At 46.5% G+C, this 19,002-nt stretch overlaps 1 protein-coding gene across 1 annotated transcript in view; it reads left to right on the forward strand.

Moving 5' to 3' along the window:
* LOC129854540 (A disintegrin and metalloproteinase with thrombospondin motifs 7) overlaps positions 1–19,002 on the forward strand; it is a 173,900-nt gene that overhangs the window by 143,603 nt on the left and 11,295 nt on the right. The window lies entirely within an intron of this gene.

The raw sequence follows: 19,002 nt of genomic DNA on the forward strand, positions 1-19,002 counted from the left end.
TACTCATAACTGACCTTTTCATGCTCTGTGTAAGAACTCTTATGTCAGAGTTATTTCACGGCCATACATTTCATAAAACATTTTCTTAACAGTCACTTAGTATCTACAGGTAACTGCCAAAATAAAGGAAACGCCAACATAAAGTCTTAATAGGACGTTGGGCCACAAGAACTGCTTCAATGCACCTTGGCATAGATTCTACAAGTGTCTGGAACTCTATTGGAGGGCTGCTACACCATTCTTCCACAATCAATTAATTTGGTGTTTTGTGATGGTGGTGGAAAACAGTGTCTCAGGCATCGCTCCAGAATCTCCCATTAGGGTTCAATTGGGTTGAGATCTGGTGACTGAGACACACACACTTTAAACCCCCTATGCTCCTTTGAGACCTCTCTTTCAAAGTCACTGAGATCTCTTCTAGACATGGTAGACAAAATAATGGGCAACTGGGTATTTTTATACATAACCCTAAGCATGATGGGATGTTAATTGTGTAATTAACTCAGGAACCACACCAGTGTGGAAGCACCTGCTTTCAATATATATATATATATATATATACACTGCTCAAAAAAATAAAGGGAACACTTAAACAACACAATGTAACTCCAAGTCAATCACACTTCTGTGAAATCAAACTGTCCACTTAGGAAGCAACACTGATTGACAATAAATTTCACATGCTGTTGTGCAAATGGAATAGACAAAAGGTGGAAATTATAGGCAATTAGCAAGACACCCCCAAAAAGGAGTGATTCTGCAGGTGGTGACCACAGACCACTTCTCAGTTCCTATGCTTCCTGGCTGATGTTTTGGTCACTTTTGAATGCTGGCGGTGCTTTCACTCTAGTGGTAGCATGAGACGGAGTCTACAACCCACACAATTTGCTCAGGTAGTGCAGCTCATCCAGGATGGCACATCAATGCGAGCTGTGGCAAGAAGGTTTGCTGTGTCTGTCAGCGTAGTGTCCAGAGCATGGAGGCGCTACCAGGAGACAGGCCAGTACATCAGGAGACGTGGAGGAAGCCGTAGGAGGGCAACAACCCAGCAGCAGGACCGCTACCTCCGCCTTTGTGCAAGGAGGAGCAGGTGGAGCACTGCCAGAGCCCTGCAAAATGACCTCCAGCAGGCCACAAATGTGCATGTGTCTGCTCAAACGGTCAGAAACAGACTCCATGAGGGTGGTATGAGGGCCCGACGTCCACAGGTGGGGGTTGTGCTTACAGCCCAACACCGTGCAGGACGTTTGGCATTTGCCAGAGAACACCAAGATTGGCAAATTCGCCACTGGCGCCTTGTGCTCTTCACAGATGAAAGCAGGTTCACACTGAGCACATGAGCACATGAGCACATGTGACAGACGTGACAGAGTCTGGAGACGCCGTGGAGAACGTTCTGCTGCCTGCAACATCCTCCAGCATGACCGGTTTGGCGGTGGGTCAGTCATGGTGTGGGGTGGCATTTCTTTGGGGGGCCGCACAGCCCTTCATGTGCTCGCCAGAGGTAGCCTGACTGCCATTAGGTGCCGAGATGAGATCCTCAGACCCCTTGTGAGACCATATGCTGGTGCGGTTGGCCCTGTGTTCCTCCTAATGCAAGACAATGCTAGACCTCATGTGGCTGGAGTGTGTCAGCAGTTCCTGCAAGAGGAAGGCATTGATGCTATGGACTGGCCCGCACGTTCCCCAGACCTGAATCCAATTGAGTACATCTGGGACATCATGTCTCGCTCCATCCACCAACGCCACGTTGCACCACAGACTGTCCAGGAGTTGGCAGATGCTTTAGTCCAGGTCTGGGAGGAGATCCCTCAGGAGACCATCCGCCACCTCATCAGGAGCATGCCCAGGCATTGTAGGGAGGTCATACAGGCACGTGGAGGCCACACACACTACTGAGCCTCATTTTGACTTGTTTTAAGGACATTACATAACAGTTGAATCAGCCTGTAGTGTGGTTTTCCACTTTAATTTTGTAATCTCCATGGATTGATACATTTGTGTGATTTTGTTGTCAGCACATTCAACTATGTAAAGAAAATTTCATTCATTCAGATCTAGGATGTGTTATTTTAGTGTTCCCTTTATTTTTTTGAGCAGTATATATATATACTGCTCAAAAGAGAGAGAGAGAGAGAGAGAGAGAGAGAGAGAGAGAGAGAGAGAGAGAGAGAGAGAGAGAGAGAGAGAGAGAGAGAGAGAGAGAGAGAGAGAGAGAGAGAGAGAGAGAGAGAGAGAGAGAGAGAGAGAGAGACTAACTTGGTTGACTTGTGTGTGTTCATGTGTGAATCCCTGGGGTTTAGTGGAGGGTCAGTCTGAATGCCATAAACAGCCTCCAGCAGGGACACTTCAACAGTTCTCTGACCCTCCTGTTCCTCCTTCCACTTCAGCCTCTCTCCCATGGGTCACTGGCTTTCTTGCACCCTAATTGAAGCGTGCCACCTGCTCCCCACCAAACACCACGCAAACAAGATTACTCAGTGGAAAATCTGATCCTTGTGAGAAAGGTGGCTGGCTCTTCTCTGTCGTGTGTAAAGCAAAGAGAGAACTTAACTGTGTTAAAAAATTGACCTTTAGTATGTATCATGCTAATGCGACATGAAATATGTTATTATATAGAATTTAAATGTACATTTAAATAAAATGGCCATATGTTAATTAATAGTCAATCAGTTTTTAGGGCTGACCCAAGTTTTGTACACTCCAAGACTGTCAGCCCACTGAGGTAAAGCATTAGCTTGGAAAGCTAACACAAGTCTAATCACGCATTTAGAGTTCACCGAACCACCTCTGCTACAGATGTGTCTAGAACAGTGTTTTTTTGAACGGTGACACACCTTGATGCGCTGAAGAATTTTCCGGCACACCTAAAATGTCCCTATTAACTTATTTTGTGGTAATGACCTCCATCTCATCTGATCCATAATGAAAATCATCTATTTTCTATGACGCATTTTTATAGATTAAATAGGGTTTATTTGAACGATTTTCATAGTTTCTTAGTCATGACTCATTTGTGTGTACACCTTTTAAGAGTGTCCTGCAAATCCCTGCTAGAAATATATTTTTTTAGATCTGGTATATTAATAGTATATATATTTAGTTTTAAACCGTTTGGACTACAGACAAGTGTTTTTCTGCATTGTAAAGCTGCAAACATAGACCCGAAGCCATGCTCTGTTTGTTGTTTGTTCCTATGGCAGAGGCTGTGCTACAATTAAACCTAATCCCTGTGCTAATGGTTCTCACAGGCTAAATGATACAAATGCTTGTGATTCAGGCCCCACAAATGATAATCAACGTAACCACAGCCTGAGTGCACTGGACTTGAAACGACCACACAGATGTATCCATGCGCCATTCAATGAATTATCTAAGAGGCACTGGTGCTCCCAAGTACAGAATCCCCCTACATTCCACAGGTCACGTTTAGAAAGGAGTGTTCCAGGAAATAATGAAGATTAGGAAAGGTTTCGCGGCACACCTGAGAGTTCCTCAAGGCACACCAGTATGCCGTGACACCGGTTGGAAACCGCTGGCCTAGAGCTCCACATAAAGTGGCATTCATTATAGGCCCAGCTTATCTCTCCCTCTATCAGCCGGAAACACATATTACAACTTTAAAGACTTTGAGATTATCATCGACTCGTTTGACTTTCTAAATGAACGTTAGCCTTATTTCTACCTTTCCAGTCACGTCCATCTCACTCCAATCACACAGGGACCTTTGTCTTGCGGTGCATAATTACATTGGCCACCCTTGAAACGGACTAACTGAACTGTCATTTTTTTTTAACATAGAAAATTGCCTTGGCAGTGTTTGCTAATTAAAATAAGATTTACACTGATGGGTGCTGTGTCCATTTTAGGTCTCCCAGAAATATCTCCCCATACACTATCTTCTAAGGACATGTTTTTTTTGTGTTAAAATTGTGTTTTCTGAGACCAGTTTGGGGGCTCACAAGAGGTACATTTAGACTCGTGGAAAGTTGTTTAAGGAGATACCCCCTGGGCACACATCAATCAGTTCAACTAGATTTGATTTACATTTGGTTGAGTTGTCAACTACCATGAATTCAAAATGAAATCAACCGAACAACGTCACCACATTATTGGATTAAGGTCTCTTACATTGATGACTTTTTACGAATCCAAATCGTTTTTTCAATGTCAACACATTATTATTTTTTTATTTTTTTAAATAACGTGAAAACGTTTATTCAACCAGTTTTTGCCCAGTGGGTAATAGGATAATAATACATAATAATTCCCTTCTTGATTCAAACATATCTGAGCTCTCCGCTGATGTCAGGTGCAATCCTGAAATGATACCTTGATCTCACAACATCTTGCATTTGATTGACAGTTGTTACCTCGTCTAACCTTTTACCGTTCTGTGTAAACCAATCTTCCAATGCCTGTCACTGTTGAAATTGACGGTAGAGGTGACAATCTTTTGAGATGGGCTTCTCATCCAGAATACATATTTTACAGGCATCATCGCTGTGAAACTACAGTTTATAATCCCTACGGCTCTTCGAAGACTGATATGTGTTGAAATTGATTTTACGAGATAGTGCAGTAGCGATTCAGAATATTTATGTGCAGTAATTAAGTGAGGAACCTTGATACTAAATCTTATTGGGAATAACACAGCCCTTAACCTATCCTGAAAGGATTTGATTGCTTGATATGGAATGTCATCACTTTGCATTTTATTATCAAGGAGAAACCACAAGACAAAGAGTGTGAGATCAGTGTCTGGGTTTTGTCTCTTGTGCTTGAGTTTGATTCGTAAGGTAGTGAGAGAAAGAAGAATCCATCCACTCAGAGCAGGTCCAGTGCCAAGACTGTGGTTAATGGTGCCCCTTTTGGAAACCACTGCCACACAAATGAGTTGTTGCTTTTAAAAACTGGTCAAGTACCAGATGTGTTAAGTTAAAACATAAGTTCATCCACATTTCATTACAAAATGGCTTATTTGTTTCCTTACCCTAAAAGCAGTCTGGACAAAGAGAGACATTAACTCACACATTTGTTTTGTATACGTAGCCACTGTCACCAACCGCTATCCTTAGCATTTTCTAACTAAAAACATTTACATTTTAGTCATTTAGCTTATGCTCTTATCCAGAGCGAGTGTTCGGTCACAAAAAAACAAAAATAATAATTGTGAGGGGGACGTGTGCTGTGGGGTTATTAAAACTATTTGAAGCTCATGAATATTATGACCAAGGTAGGAAAAGCTTTATGATTAGTTTTTACTTAGTGAACACCCTGGCTGTATAAAGTGTCCCAGAGAGAGATACTGAAGAGGATAGCAAGGCAGACTGACTTCTTACCCATCCATCAACCAGACTGGTGCTTTATTGCTACGGCTGGTGGGTTTGGCTGGTATTGACTTGTTTGTATCCTCAGGCTAACAGATTTGAGGTGTAATCCTAGAGCCATCTGTTGAATAGGCTGCTGTATAGACAGTTCAACCACAGGTAATGGGAGATTTATGTTGTCTACTACTGTAGGAACGTTTTTAAAGACATGCATTGTTACTTGTTAAATATACCAGACATTGCACCGTCCCCGTCTGCCTTGGAGGGATATAAAAGGAAGAATATAGCAGACTGGGAAGTCCAGGAGTCAACCACATTATGCAAAAATACGCAGTCCCCCCCCCAAAAATTTGTTGCTCTAGTCGCTATTGCTAATTATTTGATTTCAACACATATTCAGAACAGGCCCACGCCGTTACATAGAAAGTACAGGATGCAGACTTATATTTTGAACATGTTTTGTATTAACATCACAGTTCAGTCCTTGTGGTAATCCACTATATTTAGTATAGTTGTCAACATGGTGCTATGTTTTGATTTGAAGCTTCTGAAAGAGGTTGCTAGCTATAAAAGATAACAGCATCAGTGTTGTAGAGACTTCTCCTCTCACCATTCCCCTAATGCTGTGGAATGTCTGTTGCTATTTCACAAAGCCTGTGGAGTACCAGACCACAGTTTGCCACCATAAAAGCCTTTTTGTTTGGGCGGATGATGGTTGATCATAAGAATGAGATGTTTTGGAATGGTTGGCGATTGAAAAGTGAAAGCAGAGAGTGAATAAGGGAAATGATCGTGATGGCTGTCATGCCTCTGTCTTTAATGGAAGCCTTGAAGTCCATGACCCACATGGGTTTGGGCATGGAGCTCCAGTTCTGTTGAAACAGAGGAAGGTTCTGACTCATGGCCAAGTCCACAACAACTCTTGGCTCTTGGCTGTGCATGTGATTCCATTTATATGGGTGTTGATAATGGCCCACTGTGTGTCAGTTTAATTGCATAAGAATGTCTCATTATTCTTCGGCCGAGAACTCGCACAGCTGATTGTGATATAGGGACCTTGCATAACTCTGTTATCAACCCAGAAAAAAACATTACTCTGACATAAATGTAACATTATTCGGAGACAGGTTATTTTGGCTCATTTGCTGTGTCTGGTATTTGGACTTGTGTGCTCCGTTGAGCAGTCCACATCTCTCTTGCAGCACAATTCTATTTTAGTGATCAATCAACGAGGCCTGCTTTTGCAGATTTTTTTCAATAAGATTTTTGCATGCAAAACTTTTCCCTTCAAAAAACACTCAAGGCTAAGTTTTTTTTGCTCATTTGTGCTGTATGTGAGGTTGGTACTCGCATGCCCTGTGAAGACAATTGGTTGGCTAGTACGAAGCTTCTATTTTTGTGTTTGCAGATATTTTATTATTTCTGTTTGTCTGACTTTGGATGTTGACTGGAGAAGTTTTCCTGTTGAAATATTGCTGTGGCATTTCAAATGCTTCTATCCCCAAATAATGATCTGTGGCATAAAACCATAATCTCTGTAATCCCGTCTCGGAGAGGGGTAGATGTGAGACAGAGGTGATGTGGCGCAGATCCTGTCTTAACTGCTAACATTTACAACTACCCAGAGAGGTGTTTCTTCAAGTCAATGAGGCATGTCGGAATGTGTGTTGAGAATGGTGGCCATTTTGTCTTTTTAAAGTCTCTGTGTGGTCCATCTCCTGGAGGATTTGACCTTGATATGACTTGTCCTTGTTCAGATGACATCATGGAAATAACACTGGTTGAAGCCGGGTGTACATCACTGTTTATTAAGCTTGCAGCATAAACTTTGTAGCTAACAATTCAAAACCACATTGTTATGTTGTGCTGAATACTTATGGTCCACGTTTTTTACTGCAGCAGTTCAGTTTTTCCATTGGGGTGAGAGTGTACAGTGTGTGTGTGCGTGTTAGAGGTCACCTGTACCCGAAGACACGATCCGGGACACAGGCGCATCCAGATTTCTAAATAATGTCATGGGTCTGGGTTGGATCTGATTGGATTGCGTCGAGTGCCATTTTTAATGACTTGAGAGCAAACAGCAAAAACATATACATTATCAAATACAAATGAACTATCAACTATTAAAGACGACCAGAACCCACTGGATTCTCCAATTACATGGAATGAACTACAGGACAAAATAAAAACCCTCCAACCCAAAAAGGCCTGTGGGGTTGATGGTATCCTAAATGAAATGATAAAATGTACAGACCACAAATTCCAATTGGCTATACTTTAACATCATCCTCAGCTCTGGCATCTTTCCCAATATTTGGAATCAAGGACTGATCACCCCAATCTACAAAAGTGGAGATAAATTTGACATCAATAACCTAACTACCGGGGGATATGCGTAGAAATTCAAAAGGAAATTATCTCAGCAGAGAAAAATGTCCTCCTGTGTGCTACCTATATCATCCCACTAGAATCCCCATACTTTAATGAAGACAGCTTCTCCATCCTGGAGGGGGAAATCAATCTGTGGTGACCTAAATGCCAGAACTAGACAAGAACCTGACATCCTCAGCACACAGGGACAAACACCTACCTGGATGTGACGGCATTCCCCGCCCCATATGCCCCCCTAGGCACAACTACGACATCATAACCAACAAAACCGGGTCACAACTCCTGCAGCTCTGTCGCACACTGGGTATGTACATAGTCAATGGTAGGCTTCGAGGGGGCTCCTACGGTAGGTACACCTATAGCTCATATCTTGGCAGTAGTACTGTAGACTACTTTATCACTGACATCAACCCAGAGTCCCAGAGTCTCCTACGCCTTCACTATGGTGAATCACTAAAACAATACAGAAAATCTGAGTCTACTCCTTCACTATGGTGAATCACTAAAACAATACAGAAAACCTGAGTCTACTCCTTCACTATGGTGAATCACTAAAACAATACAGAAAACCTGAGCCAACGCCTTCACTATGGTGAATCACTAAAACAATACAGAAGTACACCACAGAAAAAGAAGGAACAGCACATCAGAAATCAGCTCAATGTAATTGAAGAATCCATAGCCTAACCACTTCTGTGAAAATTGGAAAACACTAAACAAACAACAACACAAAGAGTTACAGTTGAAGTCGGAAGTTTACATACACCTTAGCCAAATACATTTAAACTCAGCTTTTCACAATTCCTGACATTTAATCCAACTAAAAATTCCCTGTTTTAGTTCAGTTAGGATCACCACTTTTTTTTAGAAGGTGAAATGTCAGAATAATAGTAGTAGCTTTTATTTCTTTCATCACATTCCCAATGGGTCAGAAGTTTACATACACTCAATTAGTATTTGTTAGCATTGCCTTTAAATTGTTTAACTTGGGTCGAACGTTTCGGGTAGCCTTCCACAAGCTTCCCACAATAAGTCGGGTGAATTTTGGCCCATTCCTCCTGACAGAGCTGGTGTAACTGAGTCAGGTTTGTAGGCCTCCTTGCTCGCACACGCTTTTTCAGTTCTGCCCACAAATTTTCTATAGGATTGAGGTCAGGGATTTGTGATGGCTTCTCCAATACCTTGACCTTGTTGTCCTTTAGCCATTTTTCCACAACTTTGGAAGTATGCTTGGGGTCATTGTCCATTTGGAAGACCCATTTGCGACCAAGCTTTAAACTTCCTGACTGATGTCTTGAGATGTTGCTCCAATATATCCACATAATTTTCCTGCCTCATGATGCCACCTATTTTGTGAAGTGCACCAGTCCCTCCTGCAGCAAAGCCCCCCCACAACATGATGCTGCCACCCCCGTACTTCACGGTTGGGATGGTGTTCTTCGGCTTGCAAGCCTCTCCCTTTTTCCTCCAAACATAACAATTGTCATTATGGCCAAACAGTTCAATTTTTGTTTCATCAGACCAGAGAACATTTCTCCAAAAAGTACGATCTTTGTCCCCATGTGCAGTTGCAAACCGTAGTCTGGCTTTTTTATGGCGGTTTTGGAGCAGTGGCTTCTTCCTTGCTGAGCGGCCTTTCACGTTTAACAACAAAAAAACTAGGCAAGTCAGTTAAGAACTGCCTTGTTCAGGGGTAGAACGACAGATTTTTACCTTGTCAATTCAGGGATTCGATCATGCAACCTTTTGGTTATTAGTCCAACGCTCTAACCACTAGGCTACCTGCCTCCCTGTTATGTCCACTTGTTTTACTGTGGATATAGTTACTTTTGTACCTGTTTCCTCTAGCATTTTCACAAGGTCCTTTGCTGTTGTTCTAGGATTGATTTGCACTTTTCGCACCAAAGTACGTTCATCTCTAGGAGACAGAACCTTCCCTCCTGAACGGTATGGCGGCTGCTTGGTCCCATGGTGTTTATACTTGCGTACTATTGTTTGTACAGGCAAATGTGGTACCTTCAGGCGTTTGGAAATGGCTCCCAAGGATGAACCAAACTACAATTTTTTTTTCTGAGGTCTTAGCTGATTTCTTTTGATTTTCCCATGATGTCAAGCAAAGAGGCACTGGCCTTGAAATACATCCACAGGTACACCTCCAATTGACTCAAATGGGGTCAATTGGCCTATCAGAAGCTTCTAAAGCCATTACATAATTTTCTGGAATTTTCCAGGCTGTTTAAAGGCACAGTCAACTTAGTGTATGTAAACTTCTGACCCACTGGAATTGTGATACAGTGAATTATAAGTGAAATAACCTGTCTGTAAACAATTGTTGGGAAAATGACTTGTGTCACGCACAAAGTAGATGTCCTAACCGACTTGCCAAAACTATAGTTTGTTAACAAGAAATTTGTGGAGTGGTTGAAAAACAAGTTTTAATGACTCCAAGTGTATGTACAACATTTACATTACATTTACATTTAAGTCATTTAGCAGACGCTCTTATCCAGAGCGACTTACAAATTGGTGCATTCACCTTATGATATCCAGTGGAACAACCACTTTACAATATTCACTTTACACTTTACAATATCCACATATCCCTACCGGCCAAACCCTCCCTAACCCGGACGACGCTAAGCCAATTGTGCGTCGCCCTATGGACCCCCCGGTCGCGGCCGGCTGCGGCAGGGCCTGGGCGTGAACCCAGAGACTCTGGTGGCGCAGCTAGTACTGCGATGCAGTGCTCTAGACCACTGCGCCACAGTGCTCTAGACCACTGTGCCACCCGGGAGGTGAATGATACAAGTGTAGGTCCATTTCATACAAAGTCATCAAAGCGGCAGTAGGCTACAGTCATAGAGATTCTGTGTGTGGAAAAAGTTATTTATTTAACTAGTCAAGTCAGTTAAGAGCAAATTCTTATTTACAATAACGGCCTACCCCGGCAGTCAAGACATGTACTATGCAATCATATTTGATGATAAAAAACCTAGCTATTAGACTAGTATAGCGCGACTCGGCTTGGTTGGTTGCTGTCTCTCATCTCTCCCTCCCTCCTCGCTGCTCTCCGTGTCACTCATTCACAGTACAGCCGCTCCCCCGCCTGCTAGAGCAGCATCTCTCCCTCCCTCCTCGCTGCTCTCCGTGTCACTCATTCACAGTACAGCCGCTCCCCCGCCTGCTAGAGCAGCATCTCTCCCTCCCTCCTCGCTGCTCTCCGTGTCACTCATTCACAGTACAGCCGCTCCCCCGCCTGCTAGAGCAGCATCTCTCCCTCCCTCCTCGCTAATAAAAAAAAATGTTGCTTAAAATAATACTTTTCTGCTGCTTCCATCACTCGGATGGGATTGGGTACTGATACTATCAGGTCTATATGAAACGGGTCTAGTTGTCCGTGGGTCCGTTCGGAACACGTCTCTATATTTCAAAAAGATATATTCATGTATATCCAGTCCGGGTGTGAAAGCCGCAGGTCCATTTCGGAACGGGTCAAACTTTTTGGACCCGTGAAGACCTCTAGCATGCGTGCGTACGTTCATTCATGTGTGTTCATGCATGCGAGTGTCTATGTGTTCATGCATGCGAGTGTGTGTCTCTGTGTGTTCATGCATGTGAGTGTCATGGCTATCCCCCCAGAGGGAAGTGTGTGTACTGGGGCTTTACAACGTGTCAGGTGTGTCACGCCAGCAAGGCCTTATGGGAGACAACCAGTCCAGGGTCTCATACCTTTCTTACCCAGAAACAGAAATATACAATCCCCAGACTATGTCCATGTCACTGCCTGGCATGCCAGTCTTCACACTGACTGGGGGGTACTGACTGACTGGGGGGTACTAGTACTGACTGACTGGGGGGGTACTGGTACTGACTGACTGGGGGGGTACTAACTGACTGGGGGGTACTGGTACTGACTGACTGGGGGGTACTGGTACTGACTGACTGGGGGGTACTGGTACTGACTGACTGGGGGGGTACTGGTACTGACTGACTGGGGGGTACTGGTACTGACTGACTGGGGGGTACTGGTACTGACTGACTGGGGGGGGGGGGGGTACTGGTACTGACTGACTGGGGGGGTACTGGTACTGACTGACTGGGGGGTACTGGTACTGACTGACTGGGGGGTACTGGTACTGACTGACTGGGGGGTACTGGTACTGACTGACTGGGGGGTACTGGTACTGACTGACTGACTGGGGGGTACTGGTACTGACTGACTGGGGGGGTACTGGTACTGACTGACTGGGGGGGTACTGGTACTGACTGACTGGGGGGTACTGGTACTGACTGACTGGGGGGTACTGGTACTGACTGACTGGGGGGTACTGGTACTGATGGACTGGGGGGTACTGGTACTAATGGACTGGGGGGTACTGGTACTGACTGACTAGGCGTACTGGTACTGACTGACTAGGTGTACTGGTACTGACTGACTAGGTGTACTGGTACTGATGGACTGGGGGGTACTGGTACTGATAGACTGGGGGGTACTGACGGTCAGGGGTGTACTGGTACTGACTGACTGGGGGGTACTGACGGTCAGGGGTGTACTGGTACTGACTGACTGGGGGGTACTGACGGTCAGGGGTGTACTGGTACTGACTGACTGGGGGGTACTGGTACTGATAGACTGGGGGGTACTGACGGTCAGGGGTGTACTGGTACTGACTGACTGGGGCGTACTGGTACTGACGGACTGGGGGGTACTGACGGACTGGGGGGTACTGACTGACTGGGGGGTACTGGTACTGACGGACTGCGGGGTGGTGGTGGGCGCATGAATCTCATTATGGTTTGTTCATGCTACACAAGCAGCACTACAACACATCTAATAACAATAGCAACCTGATTTGAAGAATACTAAAGAATACTGATGTGGTGACCGTTTTATGTAACATTTGTAAAGGCTCTGTCCTCCACTGAAGTGCTCCACACCATGAATAAAAGTAGGGCAGTATGTTCATATGCACACAACATGGCCTCTCACTGACTCAATAACAGTTTGAGTGAACAACATCAGGTGTCTTCTACGGTAGTGCTGCTGGTGCAGTGAATACGCTGTGCCTTGTTCTTCCATTAGCCCTGTATAGAGCCAGATGAAAGACCCCATCATTGCTTCTTCCCTCAAATTGGGCCAGTCCACACAAAGCCTCAGTTCTTCACATTCTATTACTGGACCTTGGATGAAATAGTTCATAATAGAGAATCATGAGGTTTCTCTGCCTGGACCACCCAGGAGAAAAAGCTAATACGACAGACAAAAGCTTATTAAAAAAACATGTATAAACCGGGTTGGATTGGCACTGAGCAGGTCTGTGTTATCACACGTGTCCCCCTGTCTGATACACGTGGTAGGGGACAATAATGGAGCTTCTCTGGTGGAAAGTAATTCACTCTGCTGTTGCCCCCTCTCTACCATGTGAATTATATAAGCAGACAGAAGGACTAGTCAATAAGGGGCTAAGAATAAAACAAAATAAAATACAATCTAAAAGGCCATTTCCGTCAAACTTCGCTCTCATGCGTCAAACAGGAAGTGTGTGTGTGTGTGTGTGTGTGTGCTACATAGTGAAGAAGAGAGAGGTAAAGCATGAGCCAGCATGTGATAAACAGTTACATTTCTCGTCTATAATCCACTTACACCAACAAGGAAATCAGTGTATGCTTCAGGCTTCCCTCATTATGCTTTATGCTTCAGGCTTCCTCTCCTAATGCTTCAGGCTTCCCTCATTATGCTTCAGGCTTCCCTTCATTATTCTTCAGGCTTCCCTCCATTATGCTTCAGGCTTCCCTCCATTATACTTCAGGCTTCCCTCCCTAATGCTTCAGGATTCCCTCCCTAATGCTTCACGGAAAGTAATTAACAATCCACCTCAGTGTTTTTTGCCCCTACTGTAGCTGGAAGACAAGCCATGGCTTGAGAGCATTCAGTCAAGTCCACTACCCTTCTGTCTTAACCACCAGCTCCATCTCAGAGGGTTCAGTCAAGTCCACTACCCTTCTGTCTTAACAACCAGCTCCACCTCAGAGGGTTCAGTAGAGTCCACTACCCTTCTGTCTTAACAACCAGCTCCACCTCAGAGGGTTCAGTAGAGTCCACTACCCTTCTGTCTTAACCACCAGCTCCATCACAGAGGGTTCAGTCAAGTCCACTACCCTTCTGTCTTAACCACCAGCTCCATCTCAGAGGGTTCAGTCAAGTCCACTACCCTCCTGTCTTAACAACCAGCTCCATCTCAGAGGGTTCAGTCAAGTCCACTACCCTCCTGTAACGGTCCTGACCTGTTTTATGTTGTTTTTGTATGTGTTTATGGTCAGGGCGTGTGTTTTGGGTGGGTAGTCTATGTTTTCTGTTTCTATGTTGGTTTTGGGTTGCCTGGTATGGCTCTTAATTAGAGGCAGGTGTTTTGCGTTTTCCTCTAATTGAGAGTCATATTTAGGTAGGGTGTTCTCACTGTTTGTTTGTGGGTGATTGTCTCCTGTTTCGTTCATGTCTATACCATACGGGACTGTTTGGCTGTTCGTTTCGTTTTGATGTAGTCTGTTCCTGTCCGTGAGTTTTACGTTAGTTATGTAAGTTCATGTTCAGGTTTTCGTCTACGTCGTTTTCTTGTTTTGTAATTTTGTAAGTGTTTTGTTTTCGTGTTGCCGTCGTTTAAAATAAAGAGATGGCTTATTTCCCTAATGCTGCGTATTGGTCCACTGATCCTTCTCTCCTCTCCTCATCTGAGGAGGAGGAGAACGACAGCCCTTACAGAATCACCCACCAAACTAGGACCAAGCGGCAAGGGAGTGCTCAACAGAGCAACAAGGACTCCTGGACTTGGGAGGAGATCCTGGACGGTAGAGGACCTTGGGCTCAGCCAGGGGAATATCGCCGTCCCAAGGAGGAGTTGGAAGCAGCGAAGGCTGAGAGGCGCTGGTATGAGGAGGCAGCGCGGCGACGTGGTTGGGAGCCCGTGAGTCAGACCCAAAAATTTCTTGGGGGGGGGGGGGGAACACGAGGAGTGTGGCAAAGCCGGGTAGGATACCCGAGCCAACTCCCCGTGCTTACCGTGGAGGTAGAAGGCGTCGTACTGGTAAGACACCGTGTTATGCGGTAAAGCGCACGGTGTCCCCAGTACGCGTGCTTAGCCCAGTGCGGGCTATTCCACCTTGCCGCACTGGGAGGGCTAAGTTGGGCATCGAGCTGGATGTCATGAAGCCGGCCCAACGCATCTGGCCACCAGTGCATCTCCTCGGGCCGGCATACATGGCACCAGCCTTACGAGTGGTGTCCCCGGTTTGCCAGTATAGCCCAGTGCGGGCTATTCCACCTCGCCGCACTGGCAGGGCTACGGGCACCATTCAACCTGGTAAGGTTGGGCAGGCTCGGTGCTCAAGAGCACGTGTCCTCCTTCACGGTCCGGTATACCCGGTGCCACCTCCATGTACCAGTCCTCCGGTGGCAGCCCCCCGTACCAGGCTGTCTCTCCGGGTTCTCTCTCCAGCTGTTTCCTCCTCTCCAGCGCAGCCAGTGCCTATACCACGCACCAGGCTGTCTCTCCTTCTCCTTCCTACAGAGCCGTCCTGCCATGACCAGCCAGAGCCGTCCTGCCATGACCAGCCAGAGCCGTCCTGCCATGACCAGCCAGAGCCGTCCTGCCATGACCAGCCAGAGCCGTCCTGCCATGACCAGCCAGAGCCGTCCTGCCATGACCTGCCAGAGCCGTCCTGCCGGGACCTGCCAGAGCCGTCCAGCCGGGACCTGCCAGAGCCGTCCAGCCGGGACCTGCCAGAGCCGTCCAGCCGGGACCTGCCAGAGCCGTCCAGCCGGGGCCTGCCAGAGCCGTCCAGCCGGGACCTGCCAGAGCCGTCCAGCCGGGACCTGCCAGAGCCGTCCAGCCGGGACCTGCCAGAGCCGTCCAGCCGGGACCTGCCAGAGCCGTCCAGCCGGGACCTGCCAGAGCCGTCCAGCCGGGACCTGCCAGAGCCGTCCAGCCGGGACCTGCCAGAGCCGTCCAGCCGGGACCTGCCAGAGCCGTCCAGCCGGGACCTGCCAGAGCCGTCCAGCCGGGACCTGCCAGAGCCGTCCAGCCGGGACCTGCCAGAGCCGTTCAGCCGGGACCTGCCAGAGCCGTCCAGCCGGGACCTGCCAGAGTCCCTCAGCCGGGTCCTACCAGAGTCCCTCAGCCGGGTCCTACCAGAGTCCCTCAGCCGGGACCTGCCAGAGTCCCTCAGCCGGGACCTGCCAGAGTCCCTCAGCCGGGACCTGCCAGAGTCCCTCAGCCGGGACCTGCCAGAGTCCCTCAGCCGGGACCTGCCAGAGTATCTCAGCCGGGACCTGCCCCTTATCCCGGTGCTGCCCCTTGTCCCGGTGCTGCCCCTTGTCCCGGTGCTGCCCCATGTCCCGGTGCTGCCCCTTGTCCCGGTGCTGGTCCTTATCCCGGTGCTGGTCCTTGTCCCGGTGCTGCCCCTTGTCCCGGTGCTGCCCCTTGTCCCGGTGCTGCCCCTTGTCCCGGTGCTGCCCCTTGTCCCGGTGCTGCCCCTTGTCCCGGTGCTGCCCCTTCTCCCGGTGCTGGCCGTTTATTTAGGGGATGTTAGTTTTAGGGTGGTCATTGGGAGGGGAAGACAGAAGCGGGGAGTGACTATGGTGGTGTGGGGACAGCGTCCAGAGCCTGAGCCACCACCGTGGTCAACTGCCCACCCAGACCCTCCCCTGGACTTTGTGCTGGTGCGCCCGGCGTTCGCACCTTGAGGGGGGGGTTCTGTAACGGTCCTGACCTGTTTTATGTTGTTTTTGTATGTGTTTATGGTCAGGGCGTGTGTTTTGGGTGGGTAGTCTATGTTTTCTGTTTCTATGTTGGTTTTGGGTTGCCTGGTATGGCTCTTAATTAGAGGCAGGTGTTTTGCGTTTTCCTCTAATTGAGAGTCATATTTAGGTAGGGTGTTCTCACTGTTTGTTTGTGGGTGATTGTCTCCTGTTTCGTTCATGTCTATACCATACGGGACTGTTTGGCTGTTCGTTTCGTTTTTATGTAGTCTGTTCCTGTCCGTGAGTTTTACGTTAGTTATGTAAGTTCATGTTCAGGTTTTCGTCTACGTCGTTTTCTTGTTTTGTAATTTTGTAAGTGTTTTGTTTTCGTGTTGCCGTCGTTTAAAATAAAGAGATGGCTTATTTCCCTAATGCTGCGTATTGGTCCACTGATCCTTCTCTCCTCTCCTCATCTGAGGAGGAGGAGAACGACAGCCCTTACACCTCCTGTCTTAACAACCAGCTCCATCTCAGAGGGTTCAGTCGAGTCCACTACCCTCCTGTCTTAACAACCAGCTCCATCTCAGAGGGTTCAGTCAAGTCCACTACTCTCCTGTCTTAACAACCAGCTCCATCTCAGAGGGTTCAGTCAAGTCCACTACCCTTCTGTCTTAACAACCAGCTCCATCTCAGAGGGTTCAGTCAAGTCCACTACCCTCCTGTCTTAACAACCAGCTCCATCTCAGAGGGTTCAGTCAAGTCCACTACCCTTCTGTCTTAACAACCAGCTCCATCTCAGAGGGTTCAGTCAAGTCCACTACCCTTCTGTCTTAACAACCAGCTCCATCTCAGAGGGTTCAGTCAAGTCCACTACCCTTCTGTCTTAACCACCAGCTCCATCTCAGAGGGTTCAGTCAAGTCCACTACCCTTCTGTCTTAACCACCAGCTCCATCTCAGAGGGTTCAGTCAAGTCCACTACCCTTCTGTCTTAACAACCAGCTCCATCTCAGAGGGTTCAGTCAAGTCCACTACCCTTCTGTCTTAACCACCAGCTCCATCACAGAGGGTTCAGTCAAGTCCACTACCCTTCTGTCTTAACAACCAGCTCCATCTCAGAGGGTTCAGTCAAGTCCACTACCATCCTGTCTTAACCAGCTCCACCACAGAGGGTTCAGTCAAGTCCACTACCCTCCTGTCTTAACCACCAGCTCCACCACAGAGAAACCAATTCATCTCTCAGTCCTCAGAAGCTTCTGTCAGCACAACATAATTTCCCTATGCTACCCCAGATCACAGAGCGCCCTAACATCACAGGGGTCAGAGGTCACAGCTGAAATGCTATCCCACACTGTTTCTTGCACCCCTCCCCCTCACCACCTCCCCTTCTCATGGTATGATCCACTCCCCCACTAACTGTCCAACCCCTCCCACATGGAACAACATGACAGTACACAGAGAGAGGGGGGAGAGAGGCACATCCTGTAGACCTGCTTGATGTGGACTTCCTCTGGCTTTCCACTCTCAAACTGTACTGGAAGCAGCAGTATCCATGGACTATTATAGCACCGGGGGGAAATTTGAAGCAACTGGAACCTCTTGTTCACAGACCTCGTACTCTCGTCCCACGCCACTGTACTGTACTGTTTGAGAAGAGGGTGCATTTCTTTGCATCCTCTTCACAGTGACTGAATATAACCCAGGGTTTATTAGACGTACTACTGGGCATGACTCCGGGAGAGATGGGATGACCTCATTCACATTGGAAATGCAGGCCAGTAGACCAGGAAGAGGTTGGAGGATCACAACGCATTGGTTTAAAGCTACATCAACAACAGTGTTAATTTCGTAAGCAACAACTATCACGAAAAATACTGAACTTCCTGACTAAAACTATGACGATAACGAGACGAGACGCCCTGGGGGAAAAACTATTACAAATTAATTTTAGTAGATGAAAATGTAACGAGATGAGAATTCCACATGAAACTAATGGACATTTAATTTGATATGAAGTGTGCACATGATGGAAGTTACAGGAAGAATAAATATTCATTATTTAATAGAAACAAACACACTGACTATGGTGACTAAAATGTCTGCCAAAAACTAGACTAAAACTCATAACTAAAACTAACGAAGGATGAAATGACTAAAATATGACCAAGACTAAAAAGGTATTTTAAGATTAAAACTAAGACTAAATCTAAAATAACTACCAAAATGAACAAGGACCATTACAAAAGATTCAACCATGGCATTCTGCATATAGTCTATGTAGAGGAACAGTGATACATGAATGACCATCTTCCAAACAACCCACTGACATATCAGACAAAGTATATTTAGGCAATACATGTTTTGTCATACCCGTGGTATACGGTCTGATATACCACAGCTGTTAGCCAATCAGCATTCAGGACTAGAACCACCATGTTTATAAGTACCTTTTTCCCTACAAAAGTAACAACCAGAGTTTTGATCTATCAACTCCAACTTTAAATCTCCAACTTTCTACCGAACCTGTCTGTGTGTGCTCAGGGGAA

This window comes from Salvelinus fontinalis, chromosome 4 (genome assembly GCF_029448725.1).
Source record: "Salvelinus fontinalis isolate EN_2023a chromosome 4, ASM2944872v1, whole genome shotgun sequence".
NCBI classification, from domain to species: Eukaryota; Metazoa; Chordata; class Actinopteri; order Salmoniformes; family Salmonidae; genus Salvelinus; species Salvelinus fontinalis.